The sequence below is a fragment of the Heterodontus francisci genome, chromosome 14 (assembly GCF_036365525.1).
Source record: "Heterodontus francisci isolate sHetFra1 chromosome 14, sHetFra1.hap1, whole genome shotgun sequence".
NCBI classification, from domain to species: Eukaryota; Metazoa; Chordata; class Chondrichthyes; order Heterodontiformes; family Heterodontidae; genus Heterodontus; species Heterodontus francisci.
In genome coordinates, this window is record NC_090384.1 from 96,810,903 (window position 1) to 96,838,346 (window position 27,444).

The 27,444-nt window shown below is 44.2% G+C and overlaps 1 pseudogene; it reads left to right on the forward strand.

Annotated features, from left to right (window-relative positions):
• Positions 1-26,859, forward strand: LOC137376917 (cryptochrome-2-like; annotated as a pseudogene).
• Positions 26,860-27,444: the final 585 nt, after the last annotated feature.

Genomic DNA, 27,444 nt, shown 5'->3' on the forward strand with positions numbered 1-27,444 from the left:
ATGACTACAGCAAGCCAGGAGGCACATGGATCAATGGAGTTCAGGAAGGCTTTTGATAAGGTCCCACATGGGAGATTGGTTAAGAAGGTAAGAGCCCATGGGATCTAGGGCAATTTGGCAAATTGGATCCAAAATTGGCTTAGTGGCAGGAAACAGAGGGTAATGGTTGAGGGTTGTTTTTGCGAGTGGAAGCCTGTGACCAGTGGTGTACCGCAGGGATCGCTGCTGGGACCCTTGCTGCTTTTAGTGTACATTAATGATTTAGACGTGAATATAGGAGGTATGATCGGTAACTTCGCAGATGACACGAAAATTGGTGGTGTCGAAAATATTGAGGAGGAAAGCTTTAGATTACAGGACGATATAGATGGGCTGGTAAGATGGGCGGAGCTGCGACAAATGGAATTTAATCCTGAGAAATGTGAGGTGATGCATTTTGGGAGGACTAATAAGACAAGGGAATATACAATGGATGATAGGACCCTCGGAAGTACAGAGGGTCAGAGGGACCTTGGTGTACTTGTCCCTAGATCACTGAAGGCAGCAGCACAGATAGATAAGGTGGTTAGGAAGGCATATGGGGTACTTGCCCTTATTAGCCGAGGCATAGAATGTAAGAGCAGGGAGGTTATGATGGAGCTGTATAAAATGCTAGTTAGGCCACAGCTGGAGTACTGTGTACAGTTCTGGGCACCACGCTATAGGAAGGATGATATTGCACTGGACAGCGTGCAGAGGAGATTCACCAGGATGTTGCCTGGGCTGGAGCATTTCAGCTATGAAGAGAGACTGGATAGGCTAGGGTTGTTTACCTTAGAGCAGAGAAGGCTGAGGTGGGACATGACTGAGGTATACAAAATTGAGGGGCATTGATAGGATAGATAGGAAGAAACTTTTTCCCTTAGTGGAGGGATCAATAACTAGAGCGCATAGTTAAGGTAAGGGGCAGGAGTTTTAGAGGGGATTTGAGGAAAAAAAAATTCACCCAGAGGGTGTTTGGATCTGGAACACACTGCCTGAAGGGGTGGTAGAGGCAGGAACCCTCAACATTTAAGAAATATTTTTAGATGAGCATTTGAAATGCCATAGCATACAAGGCTATGGGCCAAGTGCTTTAAAATGGGATTAGAATAGATAGGTGCTTGATGGCCGGCACTGACACGATGGGCCAAAGGGCCTGTTTCTCTGCTGTATAACTCTATGACATTGGGATAGAAATGCAATACTGTACCAAACAGAAATTATGACTTGAATTTTGTCTGTGCACATGGTCCAATGATGCCCTCTCCTCCAACCTGCCCTCTTCAGGTGATGTCTTCACCTGTTCTTGACTCTGTGCAAGCTCACACGGATTCAGCTGGTAGCTACACACAAATTCTGAGAAGCATCCGCTGCATTCAAAATCAGTAAGTCGCATCTGGATTAACTCAAAAAATAAAAACATTCAAAAACAGAAAAAAACTCTGTTGTTTCTTGCGATTTTCGTTTTACTGACTTTGGGATGGTTTGGAGTGACAACGAGGAGAGGAGCCAAGCAGCTGACATATTAGAGATGACAGCAACGATACCTAGCCTTTAATTGACCCCAAAAAATTTTTATGCCGCTTCCCCACACTGAAGAGCTGAGCAGTGAATTAAAGGCAACAGACCAGGTTAGCAGCTAAACAAAACCACTGTGCAGCAGACTCCAGATTATATAATCAATGTCAGGGAGATCAGTTAGCCTTGTATGTACAGTCATAGAGTCATTTACGGTGCAGCAGGGGCCATTCGGCCCATTGAGTCCATTTCTGCTATCCACAGAGCTATGCAGTCGGTCCTAATCCCCGGCTCAATCCCCGTAGTCTTGCAAGTCTATTTCTCTCAGATGGCCATCCAACTTCCTCTTGAAGTCACCCTTGTGGTCAGCTAGTTCCAGGTCATTACCACCCGCTGCATAAAAAAAGTGCTTCCTCATATTCCCCCTGCATCGCTTGCCCAAAACCTTCAATCTGTGTCCCCTAGTCCTTGCATCATTTGTTAGTGGGAACAGCTTTTTATTGTCTAACTTATATATAAGCCTGTCATAATCTTGTACACGTCTATTAAATCTTCCCGCAATCTCCTTTGCTCTAAGGAGAACAACCCCAGCTTTTCCAACCTAACCTTGTAACTAAAATCCTCCATCCCTGGAACCAGTCTGGTGAATGTCCTCTGCACCCTCTCACTGTGTTGTGTCGGGATTGAGAGAGGCGGGAAGATTATAGTAAGGCACGAACCACCCAAAATTGTGAATGAGAAAAGTAATATTAAATATTTAATATAACCCAAATGAATCTTCCTCTACTTTTTCACTCCTCCCCAAGAGGGCCTGCTGCTCTCAGTGTAAAAAAAGTTCTTGGCTCTCCTAATGCGCAATTCCTTTACCTTTTAATTAACCTGCCGTTTTTAAAAATCTCTCCTTTTATCTTTTCCCTCATCTTCAATGTTTTTTTTCACTCTTCATCCCCTTCCATAAATCAAAAACTTCTTCCCATGTTTCCAACCGTTGAGCACATTCCACCTACTGAGAGGACAGGCAGACAGGCAAGCATCATTCTGTCAATCTGCACACTGTGTCCCTAAGAAGAAAAACTTGCATTTATAGAGTGCCTTTCATGAAGTGAGGTGAGAGTGACTGCCCTTGACATCAAGGTAGCATTTGACTGAGTATGGCATCAAGGAGCCCTTGAAAAATTGAAGTCATTGGATTCAGGGGAAAAACTCTACACTGGTTGGAGTAATACCTAGCACAAAGGAAGGTGGTTATGGTTGTTGGAGGCCAAACATCAAAGCACCAGGACATTGATGTAGGAATTCTTCAGGGTAGTGTCCTAGGCCCAACCATCTTCAGCTGTTTCATCAATAACCTTCCTTCCATAATAAAGTTAGATACTGAAGCAGTCCATTCCCATATGCAGCAAGACCTGCACTACATTCAGGCTTGGGCTGATAAATAGCAAGTAACATTCGTGCCACACAAGTGCCAGGCAATTACCATCTCCAACAAGAGAGAATCTAATTATATCCCCCTGACATTCTTCACTGTATCCCCCATCAACATCCTGGGAGTTACCATTGACCAGAAACTTAACTGGACCAGGCATATAAATACTGTGACTAAAAGAGCAGGTCAGAGGCTGGGAATTCTGTGATGCATAACTCACCTCCTGACTCCCCAAAGCCTGTCCACCATCTATAAGGCACAAGTCAGGAGTGTGATGGACTACCCCTACTTGCTTGTGTTATGAAGTGTTTCCATTTTTAAATATTTTTTGAGGACATGTGTTTAAAACTGAAAAGATTCCATGGATGTGTTTTTTTTTTACAAGTGTCACTGAGAGGTCTTGTTTGAAAACAACCTTTACTGGAAGTCACATGCCTTAAGCTCATTAAACAATAGGAACCTTGGTGATTTGGGGAAGATGTTTACAAGAGAAGTGACATGTCAAGATTTATGATGGTCAGGAGGTCGCTTTTGGGATATTGTTTTGACTTTCTGGTTGGGTTGTGGACTGTTGAGTTAGTTGGAAGTCAGCCTGCCAAGAGAGAAACACCCAGCTCATCTCTTTCTTCACTTCTCTGAAAAACCCTGAGAGGTCAGGGTATGTGTGAGCTACAACCCTTGTTACCGCATTTCCCCTTCATAGCTGGGAAAACCTGCCAGATTAATCCTCAACGACATCTGAAAAGTACTGCTCCAGAAGAGATCCCAGTGACCTTGCTGGGTGTTCTTGGACGCCGACTGTATGCCATTTAGTTTAGTTTAGTTTTAGTTTTAGTTTTAGAGATACAGCACTGAAACAGGCCCTTCGGCCCACCGAGTCTGTGCCGACCATCAACCACCCATTTATACTAATCCTACACCAATCACATGTTCCCTACCACATCCCCACCTGTCCCTATATTTCCCTACCACCTACCTATACTAGGGGCAATTTATAATGGCCCTATTATTACCTACCAACCTGCAAGTCTTTTGGCTTGTGGGAGGAAACCGGAGCACCCGGAGAAAACCCACGCAGACACAGGGAGAACTTGCAAACTCCACACAGGCAGTACCCAGAATTGGGACACAAAATATCTCATCCATTTTCTTCAAGAATTAACAAGTATTTGGCCAAAGTATTCTTTTGTGTCATTTTTTTCTAAAAGAGCTCTGCAGAAATTTTTTTTTTTTAACCCCGTGTGTGTGGGGGGAGAGGGGGGGGGGAGGAATTTGAAAAGGGAACTTTCATATTTCAATCTCTGAGTTAATGCTTTGCTTTGTTACTGGATAAGTGTTGTTTTATAATAAACTGATAATTTTGCTGTTTATTGAAGCATCCTGCTTGGCATATATTATTCTGGGACAAAGAGTAGAGTATATGATTGACCATGTCGGTAACTGGGATAACATTTAAAATATATGTTGTGACCTGTGGAGAAGTGGAACTAGAAAAGATGGTGTACTCCTCCCACCTCGGTCATAACACTTGAATGAGTGCAGTCAAGCAGCACCTTAAACAGTTATTCCCTCCGTCATTAGCGCACAGTGGAAATAGTGTGTGCCGTCAACAGGATGCACTGCAGCAACTCACCAAGGCTCCTTTAAAAACATCTTCCAATCCCACAACCTCTACCACCTAGAAGGACAATGGCAGCAGACGCATGAGAACATCACCACCTGCAAGCTCCACCCCACCCCCCCCCCCCCCAGCCCCCCCCAAGTCACACACCATCCCAACTTGGAACTATATTGTTGTTCCTTCACTTCCACTGGGTCAAAATCCTAACAGCACTGTGAGTGTACCTACACCACTTGGACTGCAGCAGTTCAAGGCAATGGCTCACCAACACCTTCTCAAGGGCAATTAGGGATGGACAATAAATGCTGGTCTTGGCAGTGATGCTCACATCCCAAGAATGAATAAAGCACTTTACAGCCAATGAAGAATTTTTGAAGTGTAGTCACTGTTGAAATATATGAAATACAACAGCCAATTTGTGCACAGCAAGCTCCCACAAACAACAATGTGATAATGACCAGATAATCTGTTTCAGTGATGTTGATTAAGGGATTATTGGCCAGTTCGCCGGGGATACCTCCCATCTTCTTTTATAGCCACCTGAAAAGGCAGGTGGCACCTCGGTTTAACTTCTCAACCAAAAGATGGCACCTCTGACTGTGCAGCACTCCCTTCCTACTGCACTGGGAATGGCTGCCTAGATTGCTGTGCTCAAGTCTCTGGAGTGGGCCATTCCATTACCAGCTATAGGAAGAAGCTTTTACATTTTATCAATTTAAATTGCTTTTCTTCCCTTCCTTTTACCCTTCTCCCCTAACTGAGTTTCACATGTAGGAAGTTACGACCGTAAACACACATCCTACCACTTTATGCAGCAGCATGTTTGAGCTACTTGCATGCTGTGCGCCTGTGCATTTTCCTGAGTTTGCTCTTTAACACAGCGCTGCCATCTCATGTAACCTTAACACCCTATTATGACGCGACGCAATTAATTTTTCTACATCAGGAACAGAACATGGCACGACTGACTTTCAAATATGATTCCGAGCCATTTGGAAAAGAGCGGGATGCTACTATTATGAAGCTGGCAAAGAATGCTGGGCTAGAAGTTATTGTACAAACCTCACATACCTTTCCTGCCAAATCCCCAAAACCCTTTATTTTCTTAGTGCCCTAAAATATATTGCTCTCAGTTGTTCATGAACTCAAAGACTGAGCATCCATAGCCCACTGGGGTACAGAATTCCAAAGATTCACAACCCTCTGAGTGAAGAAATTTCTCCTCATCTCAGTACGAAATGGCCGAATCCTTTATCCTGACACTATGGCCCCGAGTTCTAGACTCTCCAGCCAGAGAATAGAGCTATGGAACGTAATTCAAATATTTTACAGAATCCAGTTATAAAATAAAAATATTATGCAACAATAGGGAATATATTTTACATCATGGTCAGTTTTACTGAAAACCAGCTTTTGAATTCCAGACATTAAAAAAAAAAACTGAATTCAAATTCTCAAACTGCTATGGGGAGAACTGAAATCAACCATTACCCTATCGTACCTTATTGTGGTTATTTATGCACGTACTTGTGAGAGGTGTGTGTGTGTATGTGTTGTAAAGTTGAGATATTGGTACTCTGCTACCTAGGGTTAGCAATATAGGGAAGGAAGTCACACTGCAGTGCATGTGATTTGGCAGATCAGTCGCAGTAAAACTGCCCAGTCACCATAATAAACATGTGCTGGCTGCAGTGAGTCAAATAAACATGCGGAACCCATCTGATATTAATACATTTGGGCAGGAAATGCATAAAGGGACAGGGAGCAGTTATATAAATTTTGCATTAGATTTTTATCACTGTGCTTAGCAAATTTAAATGTTTGTGTTATGTATTTATTGCTTGTCGTTGTAAAACAGTTGATAGACAATTTGTTTTGTTTCCCTGTTATTTTCTTTTTCATTTATTTCAGAAATGATATTTTTGGTCTATTATTTTGAAAATGTAAACATTTTCAATAACAAAATAATGAAATTGGTCTCAGCTGTTATTAAAGCCAAAGTCTCCCCTCTCTTTTAACACTTGCTGTAAATTATAAAAGACCGTCAGTAATGTATTTCCAGAATAATCGAGGCAAATGGCAATAAACCCCACTTACATACAAACGCTTTCAAACAATCATCAGGTGACTGGGTTTGCCCAAAGCTCCAGTCAACACAGTAACACTAGACCAGATGGAAAAGTGCACAAGTGATATCCAAGAGAACCACAATGAGAAGTATGGAATACATCGCTGGAAGAGTTTGGTAAATAATGATGGCATTTGTAATGTAACTCTCTCCTTTTTCTTGGAGTATTGAGCGGCACAGTGGCGCAGTGGTTAGCACCGCAGCCTCACAGCTCCAGCGACCCGGGTTCGGTTCTGGGTACTGCCTATGCAGAGTTTGCAAGTTCTCCCTGTGACCGCGTGGGTTTCCGCCGGGTGCTCCAGTTTCCTCCCACAGCCAAAGATGTGCAGGGTGATAGGTAAATTGGCCTTGTAAATTGTCCCGAGTGTAGGTAGGTGGTAGGAGAATGGTGGGGATGTGGTAGGGAATATGGGATTAATGTAGGATTAGTATAAATGGGTGGTTGTTGGTCGGCACAGACTCGGTGGGCCGAAGGGCCTGTTTCAGTGCTGTATCTCTAAATAAATAAAATAAAAAAAACTTTTCCAGGTGTCAGCTGTGTCTCAGTTGGTAGCACTCTCACCTCTAAGTCAGAAAGTTGTAGGTTCAAGTGCCACTCCAGAAATCTGAGCACAAAAATCTAGGCTGATGCTCCTAGTGCAGTACTGAAGGAATGCTGTACTGTCAGAGGTGCCGTCTTTCAGATGAGCTGTTTTATTTAGGACCAGTCTGCTCTGTCAGGTGGGTGTAAAAGATCCCATGACGCTATTCGAAGAAGAGCAAGGGAGTTATGTCTGGTCTCCTGGCTAACATTTATCCCTCAATCAACATGACAAAAACAGATTATTTAGTCATTATCACATTGCTGTTTTGTGGGATCTTGCTGTGCACAAAATGTCTACCTACATTACAACAGTGACTACACTTCAAAAGTACTTCATTGGCTGCAAAGCACTTTGGGATGCCATGTGGTTGTGCATTTTAAATGTAAGTCTTTTTTTTAAGTTGCTGTTAAGCTTGTCTTTTGAATCCTGTGGAGTTCCTTTTGATTGGAAACTGTCCTCCACTCAGGATAAGCATCAAGGCAGCAATCAGGAGGGTTTTGTGGGAGCAGTGGGATGGTGGTTAGATGGCCTACAGCAGCCCTTGGTTTTAAGATGGAGCCTAGAGGAGTATGAAGCACCAGCTCTACATTCAGGTAAGGATATTTTAACAAGGGAAAGACTTGCATTTATATAGTGCCTTTTGCCACTGTAGGACGCCCTGAAGTGCTTCACAGCCAATGAAGTACTTTTGAATTCACTGTTGTAATGTAGGAAACAAACTTCCCTTTCTGGTGGCTGCCTGCAGTGATCTCTTCAAGTTGGTTAGGGAGCACGTAGAACTGGCCTTCCCAGATGCAGCTGGTCTGACACCGTCTAGATTCAAGGCAACCCAGTTTTTGCACAGGAGACCTCAAACAGGCATTAGGCCCTTATTTGCATAGGCGAAGGACCAAACGCCTGTTTCAAGTATGGGCCATGGATGGCTTTTTTTGCTGATACCAATATGACGAATGATGAGTCATTCAACCATTCTCCTGTCTGCCTGTTCAGGTGCATGTAAAGTGTCCCATACCACTATTCAAAGAAGAGAGCGGGGTGGGAAGTTCTCCCGATGTCCTGGCCAAGCTTTGTCCCTCAACAAAGACCATCAATACAGGTTAACTAGTCATTCATCATGTTGCATTATGTGGGACCTAGCTGGGTGCACATTGCTTACCAATTGTCTACTCAACAATGGTGACTACATTGGCTGGGAGATACATTGGGATGTGAAAAGCACTATAATAGTGAAAGTTTTTTTAAGTGGTTTGGGACATTTATTATACTAAAAGTGCAATATAAATGTGAATTGTTAGAGGTATTTTTGTATTACTTGTACATCCAGCTCATAAATATGCTTATAATACATGTAATGCTGTTTAGATAATGGTATCTCATTATTGTTTCCTTTCTTGTTAATGACTTTCTTTTTTCCCTTTCTGTTCCCCTTCTGTTTCATTCTTGGTGTTTTCCTGGTGGTTCACCTAGATATCCAGTATTGTAGGAACAACAAGGAGTGGCAGTAAGAAGGAAATGATATAATTTTAAAGTGGGTGCAGGAACAGAGAGGACCAGAGGTGTATGTACACAAATCTTTGAAAGGACAGGATAGGCTGAGAAGGATGTTAATAAAGCATTTGTGAGCCTTGGTTTTAAAAATAAGAGGCATGGCGTATAAAAGCAAGGCAGTTAAGCTTTATAAAACACTGGCTAGGCCCTAGTTGGAGTATTGTGTTCAATTCTGGGCAGCACACTTTTGGAAGGTCGTCAAGGCCTGAGAGAGGGTCCAGGAGAGATTTACTAGAATGGTACCAGGGATGAGGGAATTCAGTTTTGTGGAGAGACTGGAGAAGCTTTATCCCTCAACAAAGACCATCAATACAGGTTCACTAGTCATTCGTCATGTTGCATTAAGTGGGACCTAGCTGGGTGCACATTGGCGGCGCAGTGGTTCGCACTGCAGCCTCACAGCTCCAGCGACCCGGGTTCAATTATGGGTACTGCCTGTGTGGAGTTTGCAAGTTCTCCCTGTGTCTGTGTGGGTTTCCTCCGGGTGCTCCGGTTTCTTCCCACAGCCAAAAGACTTGCAGGTTGATAGGTAAATTGGCCATTATAAATTGCTCCTAGTATAGGTAGGTGGTAGGGGAATATAGGGACAGGTGAGGATGTGGTAGGAATATGGGATTAGTATAAATGGGTGGTTAATGGTCGGCACAGACTCGGTGGGCCGAAGGGCCTGTTTCAGTGCTGTATCTCTAAATCAAAATCAAAAAGTTACCTGAGAGTGTGGTGGAGGCAGATTCAATTGAGGCCTTCAAAAGAGAATGGGATAATTATCTGAAGAGAAAAACGTTTGCAGGGATTTGCGGAAAAGGCAGGGGAGTGGGAGTTGCTCTTGCAGAGAGCTGGCATGGACATGACAGGCCGAATGGCCTCCTTCTGTGCTGTAACCATTCTATGATTCTGCGTTGGAGTTGTTCTTCTTAGAGCAGAGAAGGTTAAGAGTGGATTTGATAAAGTGTTTGCAACCCTAAAGGGTTTTGTAGAGTAACTAATGAGAAATTGTTTCCAGTAGCAGAAGAATCAATCGCCAAAGGACACTGATTTAAGGTGATTGGCAAAGAACCAGAAGCAACATTTTTTTAGACTGTGACATGTTATGATTTGAAATGCACTGAGAGGGTGATAGAAGTAGATTCAATGGCAACTTTCAAAAAAGAATTGAATAAACAGTTGAAGGAAAAACATTTACAGGGCTGTTGGGAAAAAGTAGGGAAGTGGGATGAATTGGATAGCTCTACCAAAGAGCCAGCACAGGCATGATGGGTTGAAATGGCCTCCTTTGGTGCTGTATCATTCTATGATTCTAATAACTTGTTCAGTGGGCAGAGATGAAAACTAAGGTATGGACCACTGCATTGTGGTTGGTCAGCAGAATGGTGGAGATGTGTTTAGACTCCACTGAGGAGCAGCAGGATGAAAGCATTATCCCACATGGGCTTCATGATTATTTGTACTGTTTTTTCAGGATTTGATACAAGTGAACTTGGTCCTGCTGTATGGCAAGGAGGGGAGACAGAAGCTCTAGCACTATTATATAAACACTTGGAACAAAAGGTATACAAATGCAGGTCCTCATAGAGTCATAGGCTGGACTTTTTCTGAGGTGGCAGAAGTCCCGCCGCCAGAGCTGAAAGTGGGAGGCAACTCCGCTTTGGAGGGCGGTGGGTCCCGGGGCTGCATTTTGCCGGCGGCAGCCAATTAAGGATGGCGGCCCGGCCCCCAAGAGCTGCCGGCCCAATCAGAGAGCTGGCAGCTCAGCAGTGCCACTGCTTGGGGTGGCCGTTGCTGAGGCTGCAGCTGCAGGATGAGGGCACCTCAGTGACTTCAAAGATGGGTAAGTTTGGTAATTGGTTGGGGGGGGGGGTGGGAGAAGGGGAGAATTTGTGAAGCACAGGCAGCGCCATTGCCGCCGATGGGGGCCTCTTTGTGGGCCATGGAGTGCCCTAAAGGAGGGCCCTCCCAACAAGGGAAAAATGCCCATGAAGGTGGGAACTGGCCTGGGAATTGGTCACTTAAGTGGCTCAATTGGCCTCCCAGCAAGCAGCCGATCTGCCAGCTTTCCCGCCACTAGAAAAATGGCATGGCAGCGGGAAGATGTTGGGCATTCCCCCCCCTCGCCCCCCTCCCCCCCCCCCCCCGGCGATGCCTAACCAAGCCATTTTGCCAGCCTTCCCACCTCCTAGCCCGTCCTCAAAGGGTTGGTAAAATTCATCCCATAGAAGGAAGCCATTCGACCCTTGAAGTCCATGCCAGCTCTCTGTAGATCAATCTAGTCAATCCCATTTCCTCCTCCCAACCACCACCCCCCCACTCCCCCTGCTCTATCCCCGTAGCCCTGCACGTTTATTTCTCTCCAGTGCCCATCCAATTTCCTTTTGAAATCATTGATCGTCTCCACTTCTTTATGAATTCTGTTTCTGCAGAATGTAATGAGAGAAAATTACAATAATCTAATTAGTAAGTGGTTAAATTGGTTCAAATATTTCAATAATTCATTATACAGCAGCAGTTTCCAAAGATTTGGAGAATCACTTGCTAATCCCATGCATTGGAAATAAGAAATCCCTGATAGAGTCTCAATAGTGAACAGCACAGTTTTAACTTCACATGCTTCATAATAATAGTGTAAGCTTACAAGTACAGTCTCCCTCCTTGAAACAATTCATGTTTCTTTTCACTTTCTAGGATCTGGGTCTCTTTCCAATTCACAGTTTACAAATCGCACCCTGCATCTCCCCCTCCAAATTCACTTCCTGTAATCCTACCTATTTTAATTTTATGAAGTCAAATTTTATCCAACACTGCTGTGTATAGAATTATGTGGGGCCTAGATGGAGTGAATAGGAAGGACCTATTTCCCGTTAGCAGAGAGGTTGATAACCATGGGGTATAGATTTAAAGTATCATGACGGTGCTTCTATATTTTTGTTAGGTTTTTTTTGAGGACTCATGTATTTTAGAATGATGGACATTGTTTTATTTGGGAAAACTGAAAAGGATTCCATGAATTTTTTTTCACTGGGGTCATTGAAAGGACACTGAGAGGTCTTGTTTGGAAACAACATTTACTGGAAGTCACCTGTCTTCAGATAAATACTCTGCAGGGGCTTTTTGACTTGGGGAAATGTTTACAGAGAAGTGACCGGTCAAGATTTATAGGGGTCAGGAGGTTTGACTATGGAGATATTATTTTTGGTTTCGCTTTGGACAATGTGTTGGGGTGTGAACTGTTCTGAAGGCAGTTGGAGAAATCCAGCCAAGAGAGCAGTCACCATCAGCACCCTCTTCCATCTCGTTGAGAACGTCCTGAGAATCAAGTGTAAGAAATAGAGAAACTGATGCTGCATTTCTCCTGGAAAGCCTGCCAGAAACCCCTATTGTCACATTTCTTCTGGAAAGCCTGCCAAACTGATCTTCAACGTCGCCTAAAAGGGACTGTTATTGGGATGCCAAACCATAAAGGGACAACTGACATCTTTCCATATCTTTTTTTTTCTTCAAGAACTAAGGGGCTAGGGTAAAAGGGAACTTCCATATTTCACTCTGTGTGTTAATGCTTTGCTTCGTTACTGGTTATGTCTTGTTTTATAATAAACTGACAATTTTGTTGTTTGTTAAAGAAACCTGGTTGGTGTATTTTGTTCTGGGATAAAAATAAGAGTCTGTGATTGCCCGTATCGGTAACTGGGTAAACATTTTAATATATGTTGTGACCTGTGGAGAAGTGGAACTAGAAAAAACAGTGCACTCCTCCCACCTTGGTAACAAAAGTAATTGGTAGAAGGATTAGAGGGGATTCAAGGGGAAACGTTTTCACCCACAGGGTAATGGGGATCTGGAACTCACTACCTGAAAGGATGGTAAAGGCAGAAACCCTCATAATATTTAAAAATGCTTGGATATGCATTTGAAATACTGTAACCTACAGTGCTATGGGCCAAGAGCTGAAACGTGGGATTAGGCTGGATAGCTCTTTTTCAGTTGGCACAGACTGGGCTGAATGGCCTCTTTCTGTACTGTAAATTTTCTACAGAGATCACACAATCATATAAATTTACAGCACGGAAGGAAGCCACTCGGCCCATCGTGTCCATGTCGACCGACAAGGAGCCATCCAACCTAAACCTGCTCTCCGGCTCTTGGTCCATAGCCTCATAGGTTATGGCACTTCAAATACATATCCAAGCACTTTTTAAATGTTGAGGGTTTCTGCCTCTACTATTCTTTCAGGCAGTGAGTTCCAGATCCCCACCACCCTCTGAGTGAAAAAAATTTCCCCTCGAATCCCCTCTAAACCTCCTACCTCTTATCCTAAATCTATACCCCCATCTATAGACTCCTCAATCAAGGGGAATAGGGCTTTCCTATCCACTCTATCAAGACCCGTCATAATTTTACACACTTCAATTAGGTCTCCAAATGTCAGTTAGGTCTCTATGTTTCTATGTGAAGCACCTTGGGACATTTTTATAAATGTATGTTGTTATTGTTAATACCTCATGCAAACAAACAAAATGGTTGATGCAATACCACCAGGAAATATTTTAAAATACATTTTACGGATGTAAGGTTGCTTGGTACAAATGCTTCAGAACTCAAGACTACATACAAATGCTACTTATATTTTAGTGGCTTATATAACCAGATTTTTAATAAAACTTGTCAAATCATTATTTAATATTTCAAGTTGATGAGAATTCTATTTCTAGTAAATATAACTTCCTCACTGCATTATGTCCACTTCTGGACTGATTGTGAAAACGGGAAATTTTATACCCTATGAGCATGCTTTTCAGAATATTATAAGAGGTGATCTGATCATTTTAGCTGAATGGACTAATGCTACTGTCTGCTTATGTCACCAAAATTAGAATGGTCTTCAACACATTGACATATGTGGGTAGGACTGTATTGGAAAATGGTCTTATTGGTTTTCCAGGATCTTTCGCATTTCTCCAACTCTGGCCTCTTGTGTATCGCCTAATCTCTGTGGTCCACCAATGGCAGCTGTCTAGAAAGAAGAAAGACTTGCACTTCTTTAGCGCCTTTCATCTCAAGACATCCCAAAGTGCTTTACAGGCAATGAAACACTTCTGAAAGACAGCGCCTCACAGTACAGCTCTCCCTTAGTACTGCACCCTGGATTTTTGTGCTCAGGTCTCTAAAGTAGGCCCTAAGCTCTGGAATTCCTCTGGAATTCCCTGCCTCAACCTCTGTACCGCTCCAATTCTCTCTCCTTCTTTAAGTTGGCTCAGTGTTAATTTTACCTTCAGCACACATCATGCTTGCTGTATCTCCCACTCCAGGGACTTGAGCACAAAATCTACGCTGACACTCCACCGCCGTAATGAAGGAGTGCTGCACTGTTGGAGGTGCTGTCTTTCAGATGAAATGTTCAACCAAGGCCCTGTCTGCCCTCTGAGGTGGATGTAAAAATCCCATGGACTATTTCGAAGAAGAGCAGGGGAGGTTTCCCAGTGTCCTGGCCTATATTTATCTCTCAAGAAACATCACTTTAAAAAAAACACAGATTAGCTGATTGTTATCACATTGCTGTTTGTGGGAGCTTGCTGTGTACAAATTGGCTGTAAAGCCCTTTGGGATGTCCTGAGGTGGTGAAAGGTGTTATATAAATGTAAGTCATTTTTTTGAATTTAAGATGGGATCCTGGTTTCTCAGTGTAATGTCTTTGGTAGATTTCAACAAAAAAGCTGTGTTTTATCAATGGGCTGTTTAATTATATGATGGTTTGAGGTGGAGTGACAGTGTCTCAAACAAATTTGCACAAAAAAGCTTTTAATATTGTTACAGTTCCCACTCTTCATAATACATAATGGTGTGTCATAATTTCTTCATCAAGCTTTGTATAATGGAAGCCATTTAGAATTGTCATCTGTTGTTTTATTTTTGAGTTGTCAAATGTGGCAGCTGAATGATGTTTTATTTGAAACATGTTTTCTCTTTGTTTTTACAGGCTTTGATTACCAACTGTGAAAGGCCAAAATTAAATGCAGACTCCTTGCTATCAAGTCCAACAGGATTGAGTCCATACCTGCGGTTTGGGTGCTCATCGTGTCGAAAGTTGTACTGCAGCTTTATAGAATGGTAAGGATGAGTGAGATATGGCCTTATCTGTCAAATGTATGTTTTGATGTGTCTGAATGGAAATATTTTGTTGTGCATTATTATTAATGCTGCACTAGCGCATCAAATTTAATTGACTCTTTATGATGCTTTTTAATGGGAGGATTTGTTTTCCTGGTGTGTATTTTTGTCCCCTCTTTAACGTAGCACTATTCCTGCTCCTGTTTGCAAGTCAGTCTACACTGCTCCTTTTGCTACCTTCTGGCATCCAGTTAGTCATGATGATGACCAGTGCCTCACAAATTTCCTCCTTCAGCACCTGACCCAAATCATTTACAAGTCTTAAGTTTCCCAAATTTTCTGCATTTTAGGAAGGATATGAAGGTTTTAGAGAGGGTGCAGAAAAGATTTACGAGAATGGTTCCAAGGATAAAGGACTTCAGCTATGTAGATAGATTGGTGAAGCTGGGGTTGTTCTCCTTAGAAAAGTGAAGGTTAAGAGGTGATTTGATAGAGGTGTTCAAAATCATGAGGGATCTGGACAGAGTAGATAGAGAAGGGGTTGAGAACCAGAGGACTTATTTAAGGTGATTGGCAAAAGAACCAAAGGCGGCATGAGAAAAAAGCTTTTATGCATCGAGTGTTTAGGATCTGGAATACCTGAGAGAGTGTGGTGGAGGCAGATTCAATTGTGGCTTTCAAGAGGGTATTGGATAAGTACCTGCAGAGAAAAGATTTGCAGAGCTATGGGGAAAGGGTGTGGGGCATGAGACTAGCTGAATCACTCTTGTAGAGAGCTGGCCCGGACTCGACGGGCCAAATGGCCTCCTTCTACATTGTTATGGTTCTATGATTAACTTCTAAATTCTCTAGGATATTGCATATACTGATTAGAGTTTTCACCAAGTTTGGCTTCTCTAATTTCATTGCCACCTTTTTTTAATCGTTTGTGTTCTAACTACCCATCCAACCGTTCTTCCTTTGTTGTTCTTACTCTGGAAGAAATTTATTTTTAGTAATGTAGTTAACATCTTTGGTTAGCCTCATCTCTTAATGCCTTGACGTAATCTAGGGGAAATGCAATGCTAGATTTGAAGAAGGAACAGTAATTAAAGCACAACTGTGTTTAAGAGGAGAAAGCGGGAGATTTTCTCACTTTCCACAATACATTCAACCAAACTGTAACACTTCTGTAAATCCTTATATGTTGCATTTCCATTCATTCATCCAACTGTAGCAAAATAAATTGCTCGACTGTTGAGGCTTGGAGAGCGAAGGTATTCCTGCACCCAAATGAGCTGTAAAGCAATGGGACAGTGTTGCAATCTTTGATTAAATTCATTGTTGCTTAGGCTGTGGGGTGTTCCAGATCCATGCAGGCACAGTTACAGTCATGGTTAGTTTTATCAGTCTGGTCAGAATTTTTCCTGATGTCGAGATGTATTTAAATCAAGCTTTCCTTTTAAAACAAATCCCCAGGCCCCAATGAGATGTATCCCAGGCTGTTATGTGAGGCAAGGGAGGAGATAGCGGGGGCTCTGACACAAATTTTCAGAACCTCTCTGGCCACAGGAGAGGTACCAGAGGACTGGAGGGCAGCGAATGTGGTACCATTATTTCAAGAAGGGTAGCAGGGATAAACCAGGTAATTACAGGCCGGTGAGTCTAACATCAGTGGTAGGGAAATTATTGGAAACAATTCTAAGAGACAGGATTAATCTCCACTTGCAGAGGCAGGGATTAATCAGGGATAGTCAGCATGGCTTTGTCAGGGGGAGATCGTGTCTAACAAATTTGATTGACTTTTTCGAGGAGGTAACTAGAGGTGTAGATGAGGGTAAAGCAGACTTCAGTAAGGCTTTTGACAAGGTCCCACGTGGGAGATTGGTTAAGAAAGTAAAAGTCAATGGGATCTAGGGTAATTTGGCAAATTGGATTCAAAATTGGCTTAGTGGAAGGAGGCAGAGGGTGATGGTCAAGGGTTGTTTTTGTGAATGGAGGCCTGTGACCAGTGGGGTACCACAGGAATCGGTGCTGGGACCCTTACTGTTTGTAGTGTACACTAATGATTTAGACGTGAAAATAGGAGGTATGATCAGTAAGTTCGCAGACGACACGAAAATTGGTGGTCTCATAAATAGTGAGAAGGAAAGCCTTAGACTACAGGATGATATAGATGGGCTGGTAAGATGGGTGGAGCAGTGGCAAATGGAGTTTAATCCTGAGAAGAGTGAGGTGATGCACTTTGGGAGGTCTAACAAGGCAATGGAATATACAATGGATGGTAGGACCCTAGGGAGTACAGAGGGTCAGAGGGACCTTGGGGTGCTTGTCCAGAGATCACTGAAGGCAGAAGATAAGGTGGTTAGGAAGGCATACAGGATACTTGCCTTTATTAGCCGAGGCATAGAATATAAGAGCAGCGAGGTTATGATGAAGCTGTATAAAATGCTAGTTAGGCCACAGCTGGAGTACTGTGTACAGTTCTGGTCACCACACTATAGGAAGGATGTGATTGCAGTGGAGAGGGTGCAGAGGAGATTCACCAGGATGTTGCCTGGGCTGGAGCAGTTCAGTTCTGAAGACAGACTGGATAGGCTGGGGTTATTTTCCTTGGAGCGGAGAAGGCTGAGGGGGGGACCTGATTGAGGTATATAAAATTATGAGGGGCATTTATAGGATAGATAAGAAGAAACGTTTTCCCTTAGCGGAGAGGTCAGTAACTTGGGGGCATAGATTTAAGGTAAAGGGCAGGAGGTTTAGAGGGGAGTTGTGGAAGAATTTTTTTACCCAGAGGGTGGTTGGAATCTGGAACACACTGCCTGAAGGGGTGGTAGAGGCAGGAACACTCACTAAATTCAAGAACTATTTAGATGAGCACTTGAAACGTCATAACATACAAGGCTACGGGCCAAGGGTGGGGAAATGGGATTAGTTAGGACGGGTGCTTGATGGTCGGTGCAGGCACGTTGGGCCGAAGGGCCTGTTTCTGTGCTGTAAAACTCTATGACTCTATCTAATTGATGTTGGCAAACAGGAGCTTGCGTCTGTCTGAAATTTAACTGATGTTGGTGAGGGCTGTTTTGCACATTGGAAGGTGCTTGTAAATTTCTGGTTGCAGGTTAGCAGTCGTCTCTCTATGCTTTTGACACCTTGAACTGTGATGAGTTGTAAAAACTTGAATATAGAATTTTTAATGGCACCTTATGACAGTGTTTAAAATAACTGGCTTGAAAAGTTTAACCATGCAGTTGTGAATTAGTAAATTTCCTTCCCCTCTTTAGGTCTCCTGTACCACTCCTTGGTTGAGAGAATGGACAGGTGGCTTACTCCCCGGCTTTTACCAGCAGGTAAAAGTGCCCAGTGTGACATGCCCTGGATTCTGAATGCTTCCACCACATCAGGTATCATGTGAGAGCGGCGCAGTGGTTAGCACCGCAACTTCACAGCTCCAGCAACCTGGGTTCAGTTCTGGGTACTGCCTGTGCGGAGTTTGCAAGTTCTCCCTGTGACTGCGTGGGTTTCCGCCGGGTGCTCCGGTTTCCTCCCACAGCCAAAGACTTGCAGGTTGATAGGTAAATTGGACATTATAAATTGCCCCCAGTGTAGGTAGGTGGTAGGAGAATGGTGGGGATGTGGTAGGGAATATGGGGTTAATGTAGGATTAGTATAAATGGGTGGTTGTTGGTCAGCACAGACTCAGTGGGCCGAAGGGCCTGTTTCGGTGCTGTATCTCTAAATAAATAAACGTTGTGGTCCTAATGTATAAAGAGATTTAACCTTCCCACTACCCCCTCAATATTGTGACAGTGGTATCACAGAATCGTTACAGTGCAGAAGGAGGCCATTCGGCCCATCGTGTCTGCACCGGCTCTCAGAAAGAGCAGTGTAATAAATGCTTGACTGTACTGGGAAGTCGGGGTGGGGGGGATGCGGTCTTACATCCAGCAGATCATGGTTCTCCGTAGTTGATGTTTTCCAGTTTGTAACAGGCTCATCTCGTCTGGTTCTTTCCGTAACAAGTGGCATTTTTACATGGATGGCTCATCAGCCTGACTCACAATGCCCTAGGAGGTGGTGTACTGTCTTTAGTCTGCTCCCCCACCTTTTGATCTGTATGGATTGGCTGGCCCCAGCAGGAGTTATACCCCCGATAGCACAGCTCTTGAGGTCGAAGGGAGCCTTCTCATCACAGTCCCCCTGGGAAAGGAAAGTACAATCGCCCTTGTTTTTACCCTTCTCCCCACTGGTCTGCTATCATGTACTCTCCTTTTTCAGTATTTATGGTGTATGGTAGCATAGTGTTTATATTATTGGACTAGTAATTCAGAGGCCTAGACTAATGGGCTGGAATTTTATGGGCCCCCCCCAACGAGCAGGCTGGTGGCAGGGGTAGGTGTAAAATTGAGTGGGAGGCGGGGGTGGCGCCATTCCCAAACCCCTCCCGACCCGCTGCAATTTTACACTGGGTGGTGGTGGTGAGAAACAGCCTGCCTGCCTCAGGCCAATCAAGGCCCTTAAGTGGCCAATTAACTGCCACTTAAGGGCCTTCTCCCAGGTGGCCTTCTTGTGGGCTGGGGGTGGGGGGGTGGCCCTCCTGATCAAGAACCCTGTGCCCCACGGAGGCTGCCCCCGAAGCCCCAACTGCCCTAACGCACAATACTCCCCCACCCCTCCAACCCACCCCCCCCCCCCCTTACCTCACCAGGGACTGGCCGATTGTCCCTGGCAAGGCCCCAAAAACTTACCTTAACTTCCTCTTGCTTCTGTTGGCTGGGTGTAGTCCCAGCAGTGGCCACCTCTCCCGGCAGTGCTGCTGGGACTAAGAGCTGCTGGCCCGCTGATTGGCCGGCAGCTCCATTAGGCAGGATTTCCTGCCTCAAGGAGGTGGAAGACCTGCCCATGACCAATTAAGGGCCTAGGGGGCGAAAAATCCTGACCCGGCTCCCCACGCCTGGCGGCGGCGGGCTTGCCACTGATTTTTCGGCTAGTGGGCGGGCCCTCCTGCCCAACATAAAATTCTGGCCATGATCTGGAGACAGTTCAAATCCCACCATTGCAGTTGGAGGAATTTAAATTCAGTTAACTAAATAAAGTCTGGAATAAAAAGTTAGCATCAGCAATCTGGTCATTTTGTGGCCACCATTATTGTAAAAACCTATCTGGTTCACTAATGTCATTTAGGGATGGAAATCTGCCATCCTTACCCAGTCTGGCCTAGATGTGACTTCAGACCTACATGTGGTTGACTCATAACTGACTTTTGAAATTCCCTAACAAGCCACTCAGTTGTAATGAAGAAGGCATTCACCACCAACTTCTTAAGGATAATTAGCGATGGACAATAAATGCTGGTCTTAACAGCAACTCCCACAGCCCAGGAATGAATGAATTTTTTTAAAAAGCATCTATCTGAAGCATATAAATCTTATCCTTGTTTACCTGTGACTGTAGGATTTTGACAAAATGATTCTCAATGCTGACTTCAGCATAAATGCAGGGAGCTGGATGTGGCGGTCATGCAGTACGTTCTTCCAACAGTTCTTTCACTGCTATTGCCCTGTTGCTTTTGGGAGAAGGACTAGTCCAAGTGGGGAGTATGTGAGGTATGTGTTATTTTGAGGGCAATCCTGGAACTCATGCTGTACCTGCTTGTGCTTGTTAATCCTTCATCTAGTTCCAAGAAACGAAGGGATGAATTTGCAGTACAAAAATTGGATCCATTAATTGGCAAGGTCCCTTGGAGGGAAAGAAAGAGACCTGCATTATATTTGCATCTCTCCAAATAATCTTAAACTACTTCACAGACAACAAACTATTTTGCTGTTAGGAAGCAAATGTGGCTGTGAGAAATGAAAATATTATGCCTGTGTAGTAAGGGTTTCTCTTGCATTGTTTGCTTTAAGGCTGGAGTTCATCTGGTGGGCTGCATTGGGATGCCCAGTTGGTGCACACTGCTTCCATTCTAATGAGGTCTGATACCAAATCTGGCTCAGCCTTGGACAGGCTAAGAAATAGGAGGAGGACCAGGCCATACAGCTCCTGGAGCCTGTTCTGCCATTCAATAAGATCATGGCTGAACTTCTGCATCAACTGAACTTTCCAACCCTATCCCCAGAGTGCCCAAAAATCAATTGAGTGTACTCAACTGATCATCCACAGCCCTCTGGAAGATAGAATTCCTTCACAACCCTTTGAGTGAAGAGATTTCTCCTCATCTCAGTCCTAAATGACCAACCCCTTATCCTGGGTATATAACCTCTGGTTCTAGACTCTTTAGCCAGGGGAAAGCCTCAAGTTCCAATGACTTGCTGTCCGTTTTTGAATGCAGTTTGAATTTCGTCCCCTATGTCTTTTATTATCATTGGACTTAAATGGGAATGGATAAAGATGATGGATTGCTTGCTGTAATAAGTGACTTTATCTGTTTGCTTGTTTCTGTATTCAGACGATACCTACCAGTGCTTCAGGGATATCCTGCAAAGTACATCCAAGAGCCATGGAATGCTCCCATCAAAGTTCAGAAGGCAGCAAATTCATCATTGACATGCGTTGCCCTAAAGCAATGATTAATCATGTAGAAGCAAGCCAACAAAACATTGAATGCATGAAGCAGACTTACCAACAACTGTCTCACTCTGAAGGACATTGTAAGTTGTAATTCTTCTTTGGCCTCCTTGTCTTGAGAGACAATGGGTATGTCCCAGGCATATCCTGCCTAGGGGTTGTCAGTGGTTTGTGAAGCAGCGCCTGGAGTGGCTATAAAGACCAATTCTAGAGTGACAGACTCTTCCACAGGCACTGCAGATAAAATTGGTTGTCGGAGCTTTTACACAGTTGGCTCTCTGCTTACACTTCTGTCTCTTTTCCTGCCAACTGCTAAGTCTCTTCGACTCGCCTGTCTTTAGCCCCGCCTTTATAGCTGTCCGCCAGCTCTGACGATCGCTGGCAACTGACTCCCATGACTTGTGGTCAATGTCGCAGGACTTCATGTCGCGTTTGCAAACATCTTTAAAGGGGAGACATGGACAGCCGGTGGGTCTGATACCAGTGACGAGCTCGCTGTACAATGCGTCCTTAAGGATCCTGTCATCTTCCATGCGGCTCACATGGCCAAGCCATCTCAAGCGCCGTTGGCTCAGTAGGGCGTATATGCTGGGGATGTTGGCCGTCTCAAGGGCTTCTGCGTTGGAGATATGGTCCTGCCACCTGATGCCAAGGATTCTGTGGAGACGGCAAAGATGGAATGCGTTGAGACGTCGCTCTTGGCTGACATACATTGTCCAGGCCTCGCTGCCGTAGAGCAAGGTACTGAGGACACAGGCTTGAAACACTTGGACTTTAGTGTGCCATTTTCCCACACCCTCTTGGCCAGTCTGGACATAGCAGCGGATGCCTTTCCCATGCGCTTGTTGATTTCTGCATAGAGAGACAGGTTACTGGTGATAATTGAGCCTAGGTAGGTGAACTCTCGAACCACTTTGAGTGTGGTTGCCAATATTGATGGATGGAGCATTTCTGACATCCTGTCCCATGATGTTCGTTTTCTTGAGGCTGATGGTTAGGCCAAATTCGTTGCAGGCAGCCACAATCCTGTCGATGAGTCTCTGCAGACACTCTTCTGTGTGGGATGTTAATGCAGCATCGTCAGCAAAGAGGAATGCCCTGATGAGGACTTTCCATACTTTGGTCTTCGCTCTAAGACGGGCAAGGTTGAACAACCTGTCTGATCTTGTGTGGAGGAAAATTCCTTCTTCTGAAGACTTAAACGCATGTGAGAGCAGCAGTGAGAAGAAGATCCCAAACAGTGTAGGTGCGAGAACACAGCCCTGTTTCACACCACTCAGGATAGGAAAGGGGTCTGATGAGGCACCGCTATGCTGAATTGTGCCTTTCATATTGTCATGGAATGAGGTGGTGATACTTAGTAGTTTTGGTGGACATCTGATCTTTGCTAGTAATCTGAAGAGACCACGTCTGCTGACGAGGTCAAAGGCTTTGGTGAGATCTATGAAGGCAACGTAGAGGGGTATCTGTTGTTCGTGGCATTTCTCCTTTAGCCGGTGAAGGGAGAACAGCATGTCAATGGTGGATCCCTCTGCTCGAAAGTCGCACTGTGCCTCAGGGTAGACACGCTCAGCCAGCTTCTGGGGTCTGTTTAAAATGACTCGAGTGAAGACTTTCCCCACTATGCTGAGCAGGGAGATTCCACAGTAGCTGTTGCAGTCACCACGGTCACCCTTGTTCTTATAGAGGGTGATAATATTGGCATCGCGCATGTCCTGTGGTACTGCTCCCTCATCCCAGCACAGGCAAAGCAGTTCATGTAGTGCTGAGAGTGTAGCAGGCTTGGCACTCTTGATTATTTCAGGGGTAATGCCGTCCTTTCCAGGGGCTTTTCCACTGGCTAGAGAATCAATGGCATTACTGAATTCTGATTTTGTTGGCTGTTCATCCAGCTCATCCATGACTGGCAGAGACTGGGATGCATTGAGGGTGGAATCAGTGACAACATTTTCCCTGGAGTACAGTTCTAGGTAGGGCTCCACCCAGCGGTCCATTTGCTTGTGTTGGTCAGTGATCGTTTCCCCTGATTTAGACTTGAGGAGGGCGATCTTCTTGATGGTTGGCCCAAAAGCTATCTTAATGCCATCATACATTCCTCTGATGTTTCCGGTGTCGGACGCCAGCTGAATACGACTGCATAGGCGTTGCCAGTAGTCATTTGCACAGCGCCTGGCTGTTCTTTGCGCAGTGCTTCTGGCGGCTTTAAGTGCCAAGATGGTAACTCGCTGGAGGCTTTCTTGTCGTTCAGCAGTGCAGTGCGCTTAGCAGCTATGACTGGTTCCATCTCTTCAGAGTGAAATTGAAACCAGTCTGCATTCTGCTTCTCACGTTTGCCAAAAGTGGTCATTACTGAGTCATAGATGGCATCTCTGATGTGGGCCCACTTAGTCTCTGCATCCCCCTACAGGAGTGCTTTGAAGGGCTTTTTCAAGTGAATTCAGAAACTTTTGTGACAGCTGTGGGTAAGAAATTCTGTTAGTGTTGATGCGTGGGCAGCCCTTCTGCTTGGAGTGATATAGCTTCTTTGGTTTGAGTCTAACTTTGCTGCACACCAGGGAGTGGTCAGTGTTGCAGTCTGCACTGTGGAAGCTGCGTGTGATTTGAACACTGTTTATAGAGGCTCGCTTTGTGACGATGGGGTCCAGCTGGTGCCAACGACGTGATCTTGGGTGACTCCATGAAACCTGGTGACCGCTTACCTGAAAAAACTAATTAAATTGTGCTATTGAAAGGCAAGCTATATGTTACATATATTGATGCATCACTTAACTTGGATAATCTGTTTTGTCTACACAGCAATACTGTGGGCCAATGAACAACTAGATGGCAATACCAGCAACTTGCACATTTAGTTTGCAAAATCAATTCATTTATCATCAAGGTCATTATTTTTAATGTAAGCTATACCCGTCCATATGTACCTTTCATGGACACTCAAGACTTTAGAGTAAAGCTCTGGCTTTTTTTTTGTATGAGATGTCGGTATGCAAATTGTTATTCATTGTTATTATTTCCATCTACATTCCATGCTGGTAGCACCTGCAATATAACTCAACACCACAGCAGCCCAACCACAACATAGTCCATCATACATCTGGCCAGAACAGTCTTAAGTTCTATGTAGAAGGCACGATAAAACTTCTAGAAGGGAGATGAGCTACAAGACGTGTTCATCAGAGTTAATCATTTATCAGATAGACCCTTCAACTTGCTTTCACTTTGACTCCTGCACGTCCTCGATTTCCATCATTCTGCAATTGCCGGCCTTGACTCCAGCTCCCTCCCTAAACCTCTCCACCTCTCTCTTCCTTTAAGTCACTCATTGACCAAGCTTTTGGTCGTATGACCTGATATCTCTCTTTATATGGCTTGGTGTCAAATTTTGTCTTGTAATGCTCCTGTGAGGCACCTTGGGACGTTTTTACTACATTAAAGGCATAATTGCAAGTTGTTGTTTAAATTATGGGCTGAATTTTAATCGCGCGCTGCGCTTTGAACTCGGCAGCCTCCGCTACGGAAGTGCTGCCGAGGAGCCCCCACGATGTTACGCGTGGAGGCTCATTTAAATAGAGGGGGTGGAGCGTCTGCCCCTGATGACGTAGAGGGGGCAGCCACCCCGACCCCGGTGCCAGTTCCATTTTTAAAGGGCTTCAAGCCCTTTAGGTACATTGTAAAATCTAAAGGTCTCAATCTCCAGGAATTAAAAATAAAATGTTATGTCAGGTGTCAATCACGTATGCCACCCCCCAATGGATTATTCATACAGTAATTGCCCTCTACCCCCATGACAATATTATTAATATCCTGTACTTTCCCGCCCCGACATTTGTTTCATTTGACCCTCAACCCCTTCCCACCATCCCCACAGCCAACAATAAATGTTTTCCCTGCTCCTCCACCCCTCCTGCCCTGAAAATGTTATTCCTCCCCCCTCCCCACCAGATTCTCGACTCGCAACTCCGTACGGAGCTCGAAGGTACGTGAGCTGCATTCGTTGGCAGTAAAATCGGCATGGGACGGCCACCGCTTTCAGATAAGTCTATTTGCATGTCATTTGGGCTGATTTAAATATGCAGATGAAGGTTTCACTGCCAAGCAGCGGTGGAGCCGGACCGAGGTACCCCCACCGCCAGTAATATGCGGCGGGCCCTTCTCGATGTCGCAGGTCGAGGTGGGCCTCTGCCCACAGGATTTTACCGGCCTCCTCGCCGTGACCCTTGGTGTCAATGGGCTGGTAAAATTCAGCCCATACATCTGTTTATCTCATTGATTTGTTGCTTTGGTATATTTTGTACCAATCAGAATAAGTGAAGAGTCTGTGACAACCCAAATGTTCTGGGAACTAAAGCAGCCTTAGCATCCCTAGAAGGTTTGGTTGCATCTCATGTCTTTGGTACAAAAGCAAAATACTACAGATGCTGGAAATCTGAAATAAAAACAAAGTGCTGGAAATACTCAGCAGATCGGCCAGCATCTGAGAAGATAGAAACAGAGTTAATGTTAATGACCCTTTTATCAGAACAGGGAAAAGTTGGAAATGTAATTGATTTTGAGCACGTGTCTGACTTTTCTGGCCTTGGCCTGCTAGTGTTCCAATGAAGTGCAACACTAACTCGAGGGACAGCACCTCATCTTTCAACTGAGCACTTTACAGCCTTCTGTACTCAACATTGAGTTCAACAATTTTATATTATAACTGCTGCCCCCATTTTCTTTTGTTTTTGTTTTGTTGGTTTGGTTTTTCTCTCTCGTTTCTTTCTTAATTCCTTTTACTTTGCATTAGGACAGCTGCAATTCTGCCATTCATACCTACTCTAGACACATCTTTTGATTCTTTACTTGTCCCATTACCACTCCCTTTACTTTTGCACTGTGAAACCTTTTGTCATTTAATCTCTCCTGTCCTCCACTCTATCATTGATCTTCCCTTTTGTTCTTCTTCTCACCCCACCCCACGCCCCTTTTCACTTGCTCAAACTTTTCTAACTTTTCTCAGTTCTAATGAAAGGTCACAGACCTGAAATGTTAACTCTCTCTGCACAGATGCTGCCAGACCTGCTGAGTATTTCCAGCACTTTCTGTTCTATTTCATGTCTTTAGTAGTTGATTAAACTTTTCTACAGTGACTGGTTTGATAATTGTCAATGTATTTTTTTTTGAGAAACCTATGAGTTTATCATTTCTAAGTATGTACTTTATTTCTTATGTTATTATTTTTAAATACATTATTTTGGAAGGTGTTGCCTCGGCAGCTTTTCATTTCTGTTCAGGTTTAGTGGCTGTGGTTCCTTCCTGTGCAGATGACCACGGATCCTCTGTTGCCAAATCTGTGAAACATGGCAAGAGAGCTGGTAAAAACAATTTTTTTAAGCAGCAATTGTCAAAGATGTATTTATAAACATTAAAACTGAAGCAGTTGAAAAAATATTGTAATGCATTATGTTGTATTAGCTATGTCAAATGCAGTTTAGAAAGGAGAACTGTGTGTTTTTAGACTGTAAAAAAGACACACCACACATGACCAACACACACATCCTACATGCAAACACATGCAGGCACAAACACTACAGTACTAACACACACATCAACACAGGCAAACACACATTCATCACACACAAACACATGCACACACATACATGCCACAAGCAAACACTAACTCCCCAACTCTCCCACCCACCCCGCCCCCCTCCCCCCGGCCCCCACAGGATCAACGGGGAACAAACAATCCAAAATTGTTCATGAAAGGTACATGCAGGTTCCCTAAACATTTCAAATAACTCTAGCAGGTTTTTTAAAAAGTGCTCCAAGGAATCCATGTGAACCCCCTGAGTGTTCCTTGAAACCTGGTTTTATACTGCATTGCAGTTCTAGCCCATGCAGTGCAAACCAAACGGTGCGAGACTACCTATTCAGGCGCTTCTCATCGGACTTCGGTCAAGCACGGACTCTGGAT